Below are 13,386 nucleotides of genomic sequence, written 5' to 3' on the forward strand. Positions count from 1 at the left end.
TGACCCCGACGTGATTTGAACACGAAACCTTCTGATCTGGAGTCAAACGCGCTACCATTGCGCCACGAGGTCCTTGTGGCAATCCACCTGGTGTGTCTGATGACAGAATAAAGGTAGGAGACGTGCATGGACCTGCAGAGCCTCATTGCTTCTTTAAGTAGACTGGCTAGGATAGCTTCCTTCTGTGCATCAGTACACGCTGCAGCCAAACCCTTCCCATGAAGTCTTGATGTTTATGAATTGAATGGCAAGTTTTGAAAAACTGAAGCAAGCGAGAAGAATTGCTTGCAGTTTATTGGATTTTTTGGACGTCAGCAGACGAGACCTGCGAGAGGTAAACAGAAGTTCATAGTTGGTCATGCTGAATTTTTGAGCCAAAATGCACCGTCCCTGGGTGGGCTTGAACCACCAACCTTTCGGTTAACAGCCGAACGCGCTAACCGATTGCGCCACAGAGACTCATGCAGTTCTTACGCAGGCGCCTGATTGGTGTGCTGTTTGCTTATGCTTCCCAGGCAACCTGAAAATATTTCTAAAACAGCTCTTTTTCCCACAGCAAATCAGGGTATCAAGCACTTCCCTACCTCCCCTAATCCACAAACACAGGGGATTTAGTAGAGGACAGAGCCCATCAACAGTGCACCAAATGTCCTCCGTGTAGGCATAACTTGCTATGAGGAGAAAGCCACAGTTGCGCACCTGTGTTAAAAGGGGACAGTAGGCTGAACCCAGAGAACACGGGAGAAATGACTCAGGTTTACTGAGTGGAACACTCTGTGTCTTTGTGCCAAAAACAGCAGCGTCTTTTCGGTTAACAGCCGAACGCGCTAACCAATTGCGCCACAGAGACTCACTGGCATGTGTGTTCTGTCTTTGGCCTGATTGCATTGCTATTTTTTTCTGATTGGCAGAAAACCTGAACTTTTTTCTGAAAAAGGCATGCCTCTCTTAGCACTGCAGTGCATTAGACTGCTCCCTTGCTTCCCTGAATCCCCAAATACACAACCACCCTGGGCACAATAGAAGACACATTCCAGCAGATTTAGCAAGATTGCACCAAGGATTCTATATGTAGGTACCTTGCTGAGAAGCAAGACCTGCAGTTGCATTCTTCTGTTAAAAGAGGGCAGCAGAGTGCACCAAGAGAACTTTGGGGAAGTAGCTTATGTTAACTACTTGCCATGCTCTTTATAGATCCCTCTGTTTGACTGGGTGAATTCTAATTTCTGGGGTAGAGTAAGCAATTTTTGGATCTAGAAGCTGTGCGCAACAGGAATGCTATATACTGCACTGTACTGCTACTGAAAAGTTACCAATTTTACAGGATGTTCAGGTAAGCTTTGTTTCAGAAAACAACTTGCTAGAGGCACTAAGACAGATTACTGGGACAAAGGAAGAGGGTTTGGGGATTAGCACATCTCCTATGAAAGGTACAGTCACGCCCGAGACAACTCTGAGTGTCACCTCAAATTCTCAGAAATGCAAACTAGGGACCTACGCTTTTTATTGCCAGTGGATCTTTGTGTTTCAGACAAATGTGCACGCCTCCCAGAGCCCCTTGCAATGCACTTAGGGAAATGGGGGAAGGTGCTGTGGAGCCCTCTCGCTGACAATGTCTCTCTTGTCTATAATGTATCTATGAGAGAGAGAGAAATAGGCAATGCGAGAGTGAAAAAGTAAAATGGAAATGTGTCTACTGAGACCAGTATAAGGGGAAATCCTCACAATCCAGGACCGACAGTTGATTGGGAGGGCGCTTACAGGTTTCCGACACCAGACCGGTACCTGAACTCACAAACCCAAACTGCAAAGTGATGCCCATTGCCACTAGACTGCCGACCCCCTTTCGGGGTCCCAACATATATCCTTTAGTCACACCTAGAGTTCCCAGGACAGTGCAGCATTCAGCGATTACACGAAAATATTGACAGCGCTAGGAGGCCATGCAAATGGCAGAGGTATGCTTTACAAAGCCACCGTAGCGTGCACAAAACAGCACATCAGTCAGGCCCACTTGAAGAGATGGTAAAGAGGAAATACTTCTGCTGCATCCAGTAAAACATAGAGATTGGCCTGCTTTAAAGGTTGACCATGTCCTTCATGGGTGTCTGTGAATATGATACTTCCCTGCTGCAAAGCTTACATTCGAAACGCCAGAACAACTAGGCCCAGAGCACAAAGATGCAGTCAGGTTGAAATAACGAGATACTGAAGAGCAATTTTATATTTCAGAGTGGGAAACGCAAATATGACCCCGACGTGATTTGAACACGAAACCTTCTGATCTGGAGTCAGACGCGCTACCATTGCGCCACGAGGTCCTTGTGGCAATCCACCTGGTGTGTCTGATGACAGAATAAAGGTAGGAGACGTACATGCACCTGCAGAGCCTCATTGCTTCTTTAAGTAGACTGGCTAGGATGGCTTCCTTCTGTGCATCAGTACACGCTGCAGCCAAACCCTTCCCATGAAGTCTTGATGTTTATGAATTGAATGGCAAGTTTTGAAAAACTAAAGCAAGCGAGAAGAATTGCTTGCAGTTTATTGGATTTTTTGGACGTCAGCAGACGAGACCTGCGAGAGGTAAACAGAAGTCCATAGTTGGTCACGCTGAATTTTTGAGCCAAAATGCACCGTCCCTGGGTGGGCTTGAACCACCAACCTTTCGGTTAACAGCCGAACGCGCTAACCGATTGCGCCACAGAGACTCATGCAGTTCATACACAGGGGCCTGATTGGTGTGCTGTTTGCTTATGCTTCCCAGGCAACCTGAAAATATTTCTAAAATAGCTCTTTTTCCCACAGCAAATCAGGGTATCAAGCACTTCCCTACCTCCCCTAATCCACAAACACAGGGGATTTAGTAGAGGACAGAGCCCATCAACAGTGCACCAAATGTCCTCTGTGTAGGCATAACTTGCTATGAGGATAAAGCCACAGTTGAGCACCTGTGTTAAAAGGGGACAGTAGGCTGAACCCAGAGAACACGGGAGAAATGACTCAGGTTTACTGAGTGGAACACTCTGTGTCTTTGTGCCAAAAACAGCAGCATCTTTTCGGTTAACAGCCAAACGCGTTAACCAATTGAGCCACAGAGACTCACTGGCATGTGTGTTCTGCCTTTGGCCTGATTGCATTGCTATTTTTTTCTGATTGGCAGAAAACCTGAACTTTTTTCTGAAAAAGGCATGCCTCTCTTAGCACTGCAGTGCATTAGACTGCTCCCTTGCTTCCCTGAGTCCCCAAATACACAACCACCCTGGGCACAATAGAAGACACATTCCAGCAGATTTAGCAAGAGTGCACCAAGGATTCTATATGTAGGTACCTTGCTGAGAAGCAAGACCTGCAGTTGCATTCTTCTGTTAAAAGAGGGCAGCAGAGTGCACCAAGAGAACTTGGGGGAAGTAGCTTATGTTAACTACTTGCCATGCTCTTTATAGATCCCTCTGTTTGACTGGGTGAATTCTAATTTCTGGGGTAGAGTAAGCAATTTTTGGATCTAGATGCTGTGCGCAACAGGAATGCTATATACTGCACTGTACTGCTACTGAAAAGTTACCAATTTTACAGGATGTTCAGGTAAGCTTTGTTTCAGAAAACAACTTGCTAGAGGCACTAAGACAGATTACTGGGACAAAGGAAGAGGGTTTTGGGATTAGCACATCTCCTATGAAAGGTACAGTCACGCCCGAGACAACTCTGAGTGTCACCTCAAATTCTAAGAAATGCAAACTAGGGACCTACGCTTTTTATTGCCAGTGGATCTTTGTGTTTCAGACAAATGTGCACGCCTCCCAGAGCCCCTTGCAATGCACTTAGGGAAATGTGGGAAGGTGCTGTGAAGCCCTCTCGCTGACAATGTCTCTCTTGTCTATAATGTATCTATGAGAGAGAGAGAAATAGGCAATGCGAGAGTGAAAAAGTAAAATGGAAATGTGTCTACTGAGACCAGTATAAGGGGAAATCCTCACAATCCAGGACCGACAGTTGATTGGGAGGGCGCTTACAGGTTTCCGACACCAGACCGGTACCTGAACTCACAAACCCAAACTGCAAAGTGATGCCCATTGCCACTAGACTGCCGACCCCCTTTCGGGGCCCCAACATATATCCTTTAGTCACACCTAGAGTTCCCAGGACAGTGCAGCATTCAGCGATTACACGAAAATATTGACAGCGCTAGGAGGCCATGCAAATGGCAGAGGTATGCTTTACAAAGCCCACGTAGCGTGCACAAAACAGCACATCAGTCAGGCCCACTTGAAGAGATGGTAAAGAGGAAATACTTCTGCTGCATCCAGTAAAACATAGAGATTGGCCTGCTTTAAAGGTTGACCATGTCCTTCATGGGTGTCTGTCAATATGATACTTCCCTGCTGCAAAGCTTACATTCGAAACGCCAGAACAACTAGGCCCAGAGCACAAAGATGCAGTCAGGTTGAAATAACGAGATACTGAAGAGCAATTTTGTATTTCAGAGTGGGAAAAGCAAATATGACCCCGACGTGATTTGAACACGCAACCTTCTGATCTGGAGTCAGACGTGCTACCATTGCGCCACGAGGTCCTTGCGGCAATACACCTGGTGTGTCTGATGACAGAATAAAGGTAGGAGACGTACATGCACCTGCAGAGCCTCATTGCTTCTTTAAGTAGACTGGCTAGGATGGCTTCCTTCTGTGCATCAGTACACGCTGCAGCCAAACCCTTCCCATGAAGTCTTGATGTTTATGAATTGAATGGCAAGTTTTGAAAAACTAAAGCAAGCGAGAAGAATTGCTTGCAGTTTATTGGATTTTTTGGACGTCAGTAGACGAGACCTGCGAGAGGTAAACAGAAGTCCATAGTTGGTCACGCTGAATTTTTGAGCCAAAATGCACCGTCCCTGGGTGGGCTTGAACCACCAACCTTTCGGTTAACAGCCGAACGCGCTAACCGATTGCGCCACAGAGACTCATGCAGTTCTTACACAGGGGCCTGATTGGTGTGCTGTTTGCTTATGCTTCCCAGGCAACCTGAAAATATTTCTAAAATAGCTCTTTTTCCCACAGCAAATCAGAGTATCAAGCACTTCCCTACCTCCCCTAATCCACAAACACAGGGGATTTAGAAGAGGACAGAGCCCATCAACAGTGCACCAAATGTCCTCTGTGTAGGCATAACTTGCTATGAGGAGAAAGCCACAGTTGCGCACCTGTGTTAAAAGGGGACAGTAGGCTGAACCCAGAGAACACGGGAGAAATGACTCAGGTTTACTGAGTGGAACACTCTGTGTCTTTGTGCCAAAAACAGCAGCGTCTTTTCGGTTAACAGCCAAACGCGTTAACCAATTGCGCCACAGAGACTCACTGGCATGTGTGTTCTGCCTTTGGCCTGATTGCATTGCTATTTTTTTCTGATTGGCAGAAAACCTGAACTTTTTTCTGAAAAAGGCATGCCTCTCTTAGCACTGCAGTGCATTAGACTGCTCCCTTGCTTCCCTGAGTCCCCAAATACACAACCACCCTGGGCACAATAGAAGACACATTCCAGCAGATTTAGCAAGAGTGCACCAAGGATTCTATATGTAGGTACCTTGCTGAGAAGCAAGACCTGCAGTTGCATTCTTCTGTTAAAAGAGGGCAGCAGAGTGCACCAAGAGAACTTGGGGGAAGTAGCTTATGTTAACTACTTGCCATGCTCTTTATAGATCCCTCTGTTTGACTGGGTGAATTCTAATTTCTGGGGTAGAGTAAGCAATTTTTGGATCTAGATGCTGTGCGCAACAGGAATGCTATATACTGCACTGTACTGCTACTGAAAAGTTACCAATTTTACAGGATGTTCAGGTAAGCTTTGTTTCAGAAAACAACTTGCTAGAGGCACTAAGACAGATTACTGGGACAAAGGAAGAGGGTTTTGGGATTAGCACATCTCCTATGAAAGGTACAGTCACGCCCGAGACAACTCTGAGTGTCACCTCAAATTCTAAGAAATGCAAACTAGGGACCTACGCTTTTTATTGCCAGTGGATCTTTGTGTTTCAGACAAATGTGCACGCCTCCCAGAGCACCTTGCAATGCACTTAGGGAAATGGGGGAAGGTGCTGTGAAGCCCTCTCGCTGACAATGTCTCTCTTGTCTATAATATATCTATGAGAGAGAGAGAAATAGGCAATGCGAGAGTGAAAAAGTAAAATGGAAATGTGTCTACTGAGACCAGTATAAGGGGAAATCCTCACAATCCAGGACCGACAGTTGATTGGGAGGGCGCTTACAGGTTTCCGACACCAGACCGGTACCTGAACTCACAAACCCAAACTGCAAAGTGATGGGCATTGCCACTAGACTGCCGACCCCCTTTCGGGGCCCCAGCATATATCCTTTAGTCACACCTAGAGTTCCCAGGACAGTGCAGCATTCAGCGATTACACGAAAATATTGACAGCGCTAGGAGGCCATGCAAATGGCAGAGGTATGCTTTACAAAGCCCACGTAGCGTGCACAAAACAGCACATCAGTCAGGCCCACTTGAAGAGATGGTAAAGAGGAAATACTTCTGCTGCATCCAGTAAAACATAGAGATTGGCCTGCTTTAAAGGTTGACCATGTCCTTCATGGGTGTCTGTCAATATGATACTTCCCTGCTGCAAAGCTTACATTCGAAACGCCAGAACAACTAGGCCCAGAGCACAAAGATGCAGTCAGGTTGAAATAACGAATTACTGAAGAGCAATTTTATATTTCAGAGTGGGAAAAGCAAATATGACCCCGACGTGATTTGAACACGCAACCTTCTGATCTGGAGTCAGACACGCTACCATTGCGCCACGAGGTCCTTGTGGCAGTTCACCTGCTGTGTCTGATGACAGAATAAAGGTAGGAGACGTACATGCACCTGCAGAGCCTCATTGCTTCTTTAAGTAGACTGGCTACGATAGCTTCCTTCTGTGCATCAGTACACGCTGCAGCCAAACCCTTCCCATGAAGTCTTGGTGTTTATGAATTGAATGGCAAGTTTTGAAAAACTAAAGCCAGCGAGAAGAATTGCTTGCAGTTTATTGGATTTTTTGGACGTCAGCAGACGAGACCTGCGAGAGGTAAAAAGAAGTACATAGTTGTGTCATGCTGAATTTTTGAGCCAAAATGCATCGTCCCTGGGTGGGCTTGAACCACCAACCTTTCGGTTAACAGCCGAACGCGCTAACCGATTGCGCCACAGAGGCTCATGCAGTGCTTACACTGGGGCCTGATTGGTGTGCTGTTTGCTTATGCTCCCCAGGCAACCTGAAAATACTTCTGAAATGGCTCTATTTCCCACAGCAAATCAGGGTATCAAGCACTTCCCTACCTCCCGTAATCCACGAACACAGGGGATTGAGTAGAGGACAGAGCCCATCAACAGCTCTATTTCCCACAGCAAATCAGGGTATCAAGCACTTCCCTACCTCCCCTAATCCACAAACACAGGGGATTTAGTAGAGGACAGAGCCCATCAACAGTGCACCAAATGTCCTCTGTATAGGCATAACTTGCTATGAGGAGAAAGCCACAGTTGCGCACTTGTGTTAAAAGGGGACAGTAGGCTGAACCCAGGGAACACGGGAGAAATGACTCAGGTTTACTGAGTGGAACACTCTGTGTCTTTCTGCCAAAAACAGCAGCGTCTTTTCGGTTAACAGCCGAACGCGCTAACCAATTGCGCCACAGAGACTCACTGGCATGTGTGTTCTGCCTTTGGCCTGATTGCATTGCTATTTTTTTCTGATTGGCAGAAAACCTGAACTTTTTTCTGAAAAAGGCATGCCTCTCTTAGCACTGCAGTGCATTAGACGGCTCCCTTGCTTCCCTGAGTCCCCAAATACACAACCACCTTGGGCACAATAGAAGACACATTCCAGCAGATTTAGCAAGAGTGCACCAAGGATTCTATTTGTAGGTACCTTGCTGAGAAGCAAGACCTGCAGTTGCATTCTTCTGTTAAAAGAGGGCAGCAGAGTGCACCAAGAGAACTTGGGGGAAGTAGCTTATGTTAACTACTTGCCATGCTCTTTATAGATCCCTCTGTTTGACTGGGTGAATTCTAATTTCTGGGGTAGAGTAAGCAATTTTTGGATCTAGATGCTGTGCGCAACAGGAATGCTATATACTGCACTGTACTGCTACTGAAAAGTTACCAATTTTACAGGATGTTCAGGTAAGCTTTGTTTCAGAAAACAACTTGCTAGAGGCACTAAGACAGATTACTGGGACAAAGGAAGAGGGTTTGGGGATTAGCACATCTCCTATGAAAGGTACAGTCACGCCCGAGACAACTCTGAGTGTCACCTCAAATTCTAAGAAATGCAAACTAGGGACCTACGCTTTTTATTGCCAGTGGATCTTTGTGTTTCAGACAAATGTGCACGCCTCCCAGAGCCCCTTGCAATGCACTTAGGGAAAGGGGGGAAGGTGCTGTGAAGCCCTCTCGCTGACAATGTCTCTCTTGTCTATAATGTATCTATGAGAGAGAGAGAAATAGGCAATGCGAGAGTGAAAAAGTAAAATGGAAATGTGTCTACTGAGACCAGTATAAGGGGAAATCCTCACAATCCAGGACCGACAGTTGATTGGGAGGGCGCTTACAGGTTTCCGACACCAGACCGGTACCTGAACTCACAAACCCAAACTGCAAAGTGATGCCCGTTGCCACTAGACTGCCGACCCCCTTTCGGGGCCCCAACATATATCCTTTAGTCACACCTAGAGTTCCCAGGACAGTGCAGCATTCAGCGATTACACGAAAATATTGACAGCGCTAGGAGGCCATGCAAATGGCAGAGGTATGCTTTACAAAGCCCACGTAGCGTGCACAAAACAGCACATCAGTCAGGCCCACTTGAAGAGATGGTAAAGAGGAAATACTTCTGCTGCATCCAGTAAAACATAGAGATTGGCCCGCTTTAAAGGTTGACCATGTCCTTCATGGGTGTCTGTCAATATGATACTTCCCTGCTGCAAAGCTTACATTCGAAACCCCAGAACAACTAGGCCTAGAGCACAAAGATGCAGTCAGGTTGAAATAACGAGATACTGAAGAGCAATTTTGTATTTCAGAGTGGGAAAAGCAAATATGACCCCGATGTGATTTGAACACGCAACCTTCTGATCTGGAGTCAGACCCGCTACCATTGCGCCACGAGGTCCTTGTGGCAGTCCACCTGGTGTGTCTGATGACAGAATAAAGGTAGGAGACGTACATGCACCTGCAGAGCCTCATTGCTTCTTTAGGTAGACTGGCTAGGATAGCTTCCTTCTGTGCATCAGTACACGCTGCAGCCAAACCCTTCCCATGAAGTCTTTATGTTTATGAATTGAATGGCAAGTTTTGAAAAACTAAAGCAAGCGAGAAGAATTGCTTACAGTTTATTGGATTTTTTGGACGTCAGCAGACGAGACCTGCGAGAGGTAAACAGAAGTTCATAGTTGGTCATGCTGAATTTTTGAGCCAAAATGCATCATCCCTGGGTGGGCTTGAACCACCAACCTTTCGGTTAACAGCCAAACGCGCTAAACGATTGCGCCACAGAGACTCATGCAGTGCTTACACTGGGGCCTGATTGGTGTGCTGTTTGCTTATGCTTCCCAGGCAACCTGAAAATATTTCTAAAATAGCTCTATTTCCCACAGCAAATCAGGGTATCAAGCACTTCCCTACCTCCCCTAATCCACAAACACAGGGGATTTAGTAGAGGACAGAGCCCATCAACAGTGCACCAAATGTCCTCTGTGTAGGCATAACTTGCTATGAGGAGAAAGCCACAGTTGCGCACTTGTGTTAAAAGGGGACAGTAGGCTGAACCCAGAGAACACGGGAGAAATGACTCAGGTTTACTGAGTGGAACACTCTGTGTCTTTGTGCCAAAAACAGCAGCGTCTTTTCGGTTAACAGCCGAACGCGCTAACCAATTGTGCCACAGAGACTCACTGGCATGTGTGTTCTGCCTTTGGCCTGATTGCATTGCTATTTTTTTCTGATTGGCAGAAAACCTGAACTTTTTTCTGAAAAAGGCACGCCTCTCTTAGCACTGCAGTGCATTAGACTGCTCCCTTGCTTCCCTGAGCCCCCAAATACACAACCACCTTGGGCACAATAGAAGACACATTCCAGCAGATTTAGCAAGAGTGCACCAAGGTTTCTATATGTAGGTACCTTGCTGAGAAGCAAGACCTGCAGTTGCATTCTTCTGTTAAAAGAGGGCAGCAGAGTGCACCAAGAGAACTTGGGGGAAGTAGCTTATGTTAACTACTTGCCATGATCTTTATAGATCCCTCTGTTTGACTGGGTGAATTCTAATTTCTGGGGTAGAGTAAGCAATTTTTGAATCTAGATGCTGTGCGCAACAGGAATGCTATATACTGCACTGTACTGCTACTGAAAAGTTACCAATTTTACAGGATGTTCAGGTAAGCTTTGTTTCAGAAAACAACTTGCTAGAGGCACTAAGACAGATTACTGGGACAAAGGAAGAGGGTTTGGGGATTAACACATCTCCTATGAAAGGTACAGTCACGCCTGAGACAACTCTGAGTGTCACCTCAAATTCTAAGAAATGCAAACTAGGGACCTACGCTTTTTATTGCCAGTGGATCTTTGTGTTTCAGACAAATGTCCACGTCTCCCAGAGCCCCTTGCAATGCACTTAGGGAAATGGGGGAAGGTGCTGTGAAGCCCTCTCGCTGACAATGTCTCTCTTGTCTATAATGTATCTATGAGAGAGAGAGAAATAGGCAATGCGAGAGTGAAAAAGTAAAATGGAAATGTGTCTACTGAAACCAGTATAAGGGGAAATCCTCACAATCCAGGACCGACAGTTGATTGGGAGGGCGCTTACAGGTTTCCGACACCAGACCGGTACCTGAACTCACAAACCCAAACTGCAAAGTGATGCCCATTGCCACTAGACTGCCGACCCCCTTTCGGGGCCCCAACATATATCCTTTAGTCACACCTAGAGTTCCCAGGACAGTGCAGCATTCAGCGATTACACGAAAATATTGACAGCGCTAGGAGGCCATGCAAATGGCAGAGGTATGCTTTACAAAGCCCACGTAGCGTGCACAAAACAGCACATCAGTCAGGCCCACTTGAAGAGATGGTAAAGAGGAAATACTTCTGCTGCATCCAGTAAAACATAGAGATTGGCCTGCTTTAAAGGTTGACCATGTCCTTCATGGGTGTCTGTCAATATGATACTTCCCTGCTGCAAAGTTTACATTCGAAACGCCAGAACAACTAGGCCCAGAGCACAAAGATGCAGTCAGGTTGAAATAACGAGATACTGAAGAGCAATTTTGTATTTCAGAGTGGGAAAAGGAAGTATGACCCCGACGTGATTTGAACACGAAACCTTCTGATCTGGAGTCAGACGCTACCATTGCGCCACGAGGTCCTTGTGGCAGTCCACCTGGTGTGTCTGATGACAGAATAAAGGTAGGAGACGTACATGGACCTGCAGAGCCTCATTGCTTCTTTAAGTAGACTGGCTAGGATAGCTTCCTTCTGTGCATCAGTACACGCTGCAGCCAAACCCTTCCCATGAAGTCTTGATGTTTATGAATTGAATGGCAAGTTTTGAAAAACTAAAGCAAGCGAGAAGAATTGCTTACAGTTTATTGGATTTTTTGGACGTCAGCAGACGAGACCTGCGAGAGGTAAACAGAAGTTCATAGTTGGTCATGCTGAATTTTTGAGCCAAAATGCATCGTCCCTGGGTGGGTTTGAACCACCAACCTTTCGGTTAACAGCCGGACGCGCTAACCGATTGCGCCACAGAGACTCATGCAGTGCTTACACTGGGGCCTGATTGGTGTGCTGTTTGCTTATGCTTCCCAGGCAACCTGAAAACATTTCTAAAATAGCTCTATTTCCCACAGCAAATCAGGGTATCAAGCACTTCCCTACCTCCCCTAATCCACAAACACAGGGGATTTAGTAGAGGACAGAGCCCATCAACAGTGCACCAAATGTCCTCTGTGTAGGCATAACTTGCTATGAGGAGAAAGCCACAGTTGCGCACTTGTGTTAAAAGGGGACAGTAGGCTGAACCCAGAGAACACGGGAGAAATGACTCAGGTTTACTGAGTGGAACACTCTGTGTCTTTGTGCCAAAAACAGCAGCGTCTTTTCGGTTAACAGCCGAACGCGCTAACCAATTGTGCCACAGAGACTCACTGGCATGTGTGTTCTGCCTTTGGCCTGATTGCATTGCTATTTTTTTCTGATTGGCAGAAAACCTGAACTTTTTTCTGAAAAAGGCATGCCTCTCTTAGCACTGCAGTGCATTAGACTGCTCCCTTGCTTCCCTGAGTCCCCAAATACACAACCACCTTGGGCACAATAGAAGACACATTCCAGCAGATTTAGCAAGAGTGCACCAAGGTTTCTATATGTAGGTACCTTGCTGAGAAGCAAGACCTGCAGTTGCATTCTTCTGTTAAAAGAGGGCAGCAGAGTGCACCAAGAGAACTTGGGGGAAGTAGCTTATGTTAACTACTTGCCATGATCTTTATAGATCCCTCTGTTTGACTGGGTGAATTCTAATTTCTGGGGTAGAGTAAGCAATTTTTGGATCTAGATGCTGTGCGCAATAGGAATGCTATATACTGCACTGTACTGCTACTGAAAAGTTACCAATTTTACAGGATGTTCAGGTAAGCTTTGTTTCAGAAAACAACTTGCTAGAGGCCCTAGGACAGATTACTGGGACAAAGGAAGAGGGTTTGGGGATTAGCACATCTCCTATGAAAGGTACAGTCACGCCCGAGACAACTCTGAGTGCCTCCTCAAATTCTAAGAAATGCGAACTGGGGTCCTACGCCTTTTATTGCCAGTGGATCTTTGTGTTTCAGACAAATGTGCATGCCTCCCAGAGCCCCATGCAATGCACTTATTGAAATGGGGGAAGGTGCTGTGCAACCCTCTCGCTGACAATGTCTCTCTTGTCTATAATGTAACTATGAGAGAGAGAGAAATAGGCAATGCGAGAGTGAAAAAGTAAAATGGAAATGTGTCTACTGAGACCAGTATAAGGGGAAATCCTCACAATCCAGGACCGACAGTTGATTGGGAGGGCGCTTACAGGTTTCCGACACCAGACCGGTACCTGAACTCACAAACCCAAACTGCAAAGTGATGGGCATTGCCACGAGACTGCCGACCCCCTTTCGGGGCCCCAGCATATATCCTTTAGTCACACCTAGAGTTCCCAGGACAGTGCAGCATTCAGCGATTACACGAAAATATTGACAGCGCTAGGAGGCCATGCAAATGGCAGAGGTATGCTTTACAAAGCCCACGTAGCGTGCACAAAACAGCACATCAGTCAGGCCCACTTGAAGAGATGGTAAAGAGGAAATACTTTTG

The 13,386-nt window shown here is 46.3% G+C and overlaps 9 non-coding genes across 9 annotated transcripts; all 9 read right to left on the reverse strand.

Moving 5' to 3' along the window:
• TRNAW-CCA (transfer RNA tryptophan (anticodon CCA)) lies at nucleotides 1-72 on the reverse strand. Its single transcript has one exon. It is a non-coding gene; the product is annotated as a tRNA-Trp (tRNA).
• A 313-nt stretch (nucleotides 73-385) lies between these two features.
• TRNAN-GUU (transfer RNA asparagine (anticodon GUU)) lies at nucleotides 386-459 on the reverse strand. The gene has a single exon. It is a non-coding gene; the product is annotated as a tRNA-Asn (tRNA).
• Nucleotides 460-2,249: 1,790 nt separating this feature from the next.
• On the reverse strand, nucleotides 2,250-2,321 carry TRNAW-CCA (transfer RNA tryptophan (anticodon CCA)). The gene has a single exon. It is a non-coding gene; the product is annotated as a tRNA-Trp (tRNA).
• Nucleotides 2,322-2,634: 313 nt separating this feature from the next.
• On the reverse strand, nucleotides 2,635-2,708 carry TRNAN-GUU (transfer RNA asparagine (anticodon GUU)). The gene has a single exon. It is a non-coding gene; the product is annotated as a tRNA-Asn (tRNA).
• A 1,790-nt stretch (nucleotides 2,709-4,498) lies between these two features.
• On the reverse strand, nucleotides 4,499-4,570 carry TRNAW-CCA (transfer RNA tryptophan (anticodon CCA)). The gene has a single exon. It is a non-coding gene; the product is annotated as a tRNA-Trp (tRNA).
• Nucleotides 4,571-4,883: 313 nt separating this feature from the next.
• TRNAN-GUU (transfer RNA asparagine (anticodon GUU)) lies at nucleotides 4,884-4,957 on the reverse strand. Its single transcript has one exon. It is a non-coding gene; the product is annotated as a tRNA-Asn (tRNA).
• Nucleotides 4,958-6,747: 1,790 nt separating this feature from the next.
• Nucleotides 6,748-6,819, reverse strand: TRNAW-CCA (transfer RNA tryptophan (anticodon CCA)). Its single transcript has one exon. It is a non-coding gene; the product is annotated as a tRNA-Trp (tRNA).
• Nucleotides 6,820-7,133: 314 nt separating this feature from the next.
• Nucleotides 7,134-7,207, reverse strand: TRNAN-GUU (transfer RNA asparagine (anticodon GUU)). Its single transcript has one exon. It is a non-coding gene; the product is annotated as a tRNA-Asn (tRNA).
• A 4,519-nt stretch (nucleotides 7,208-11,726) lies between these two features.
• TRNAN-GUU (transfer RNA asparagine (anticodon GUU)) lies at nucleotides 11,727-11,800 on the reverse strand. The gene has a single exon. It is a non-coding gene; the product is annotated as a tRNA-Asn (tRNA).
• Nucleotides 11,801-13,386: the final 1,586 nt, after the last annotated feature.

The sequence above is a fragment of the Ambystoma mexicanum genome, chromosome 11 (genome assembly GCF_040938575.1).
Source record: "Ambystoma mexicanum isolate Mex_15411 chromosome 11, UKY_AmexF1_1, whole genome shotgun sequence".
Taxonomy (NCBI): domain Eukaryota; kingdom Metazoa; phylum Chordata; class Amphibia; order Caudata; family Ambystomatidae; genus Ambystoma; species Ambystoma mexicanum.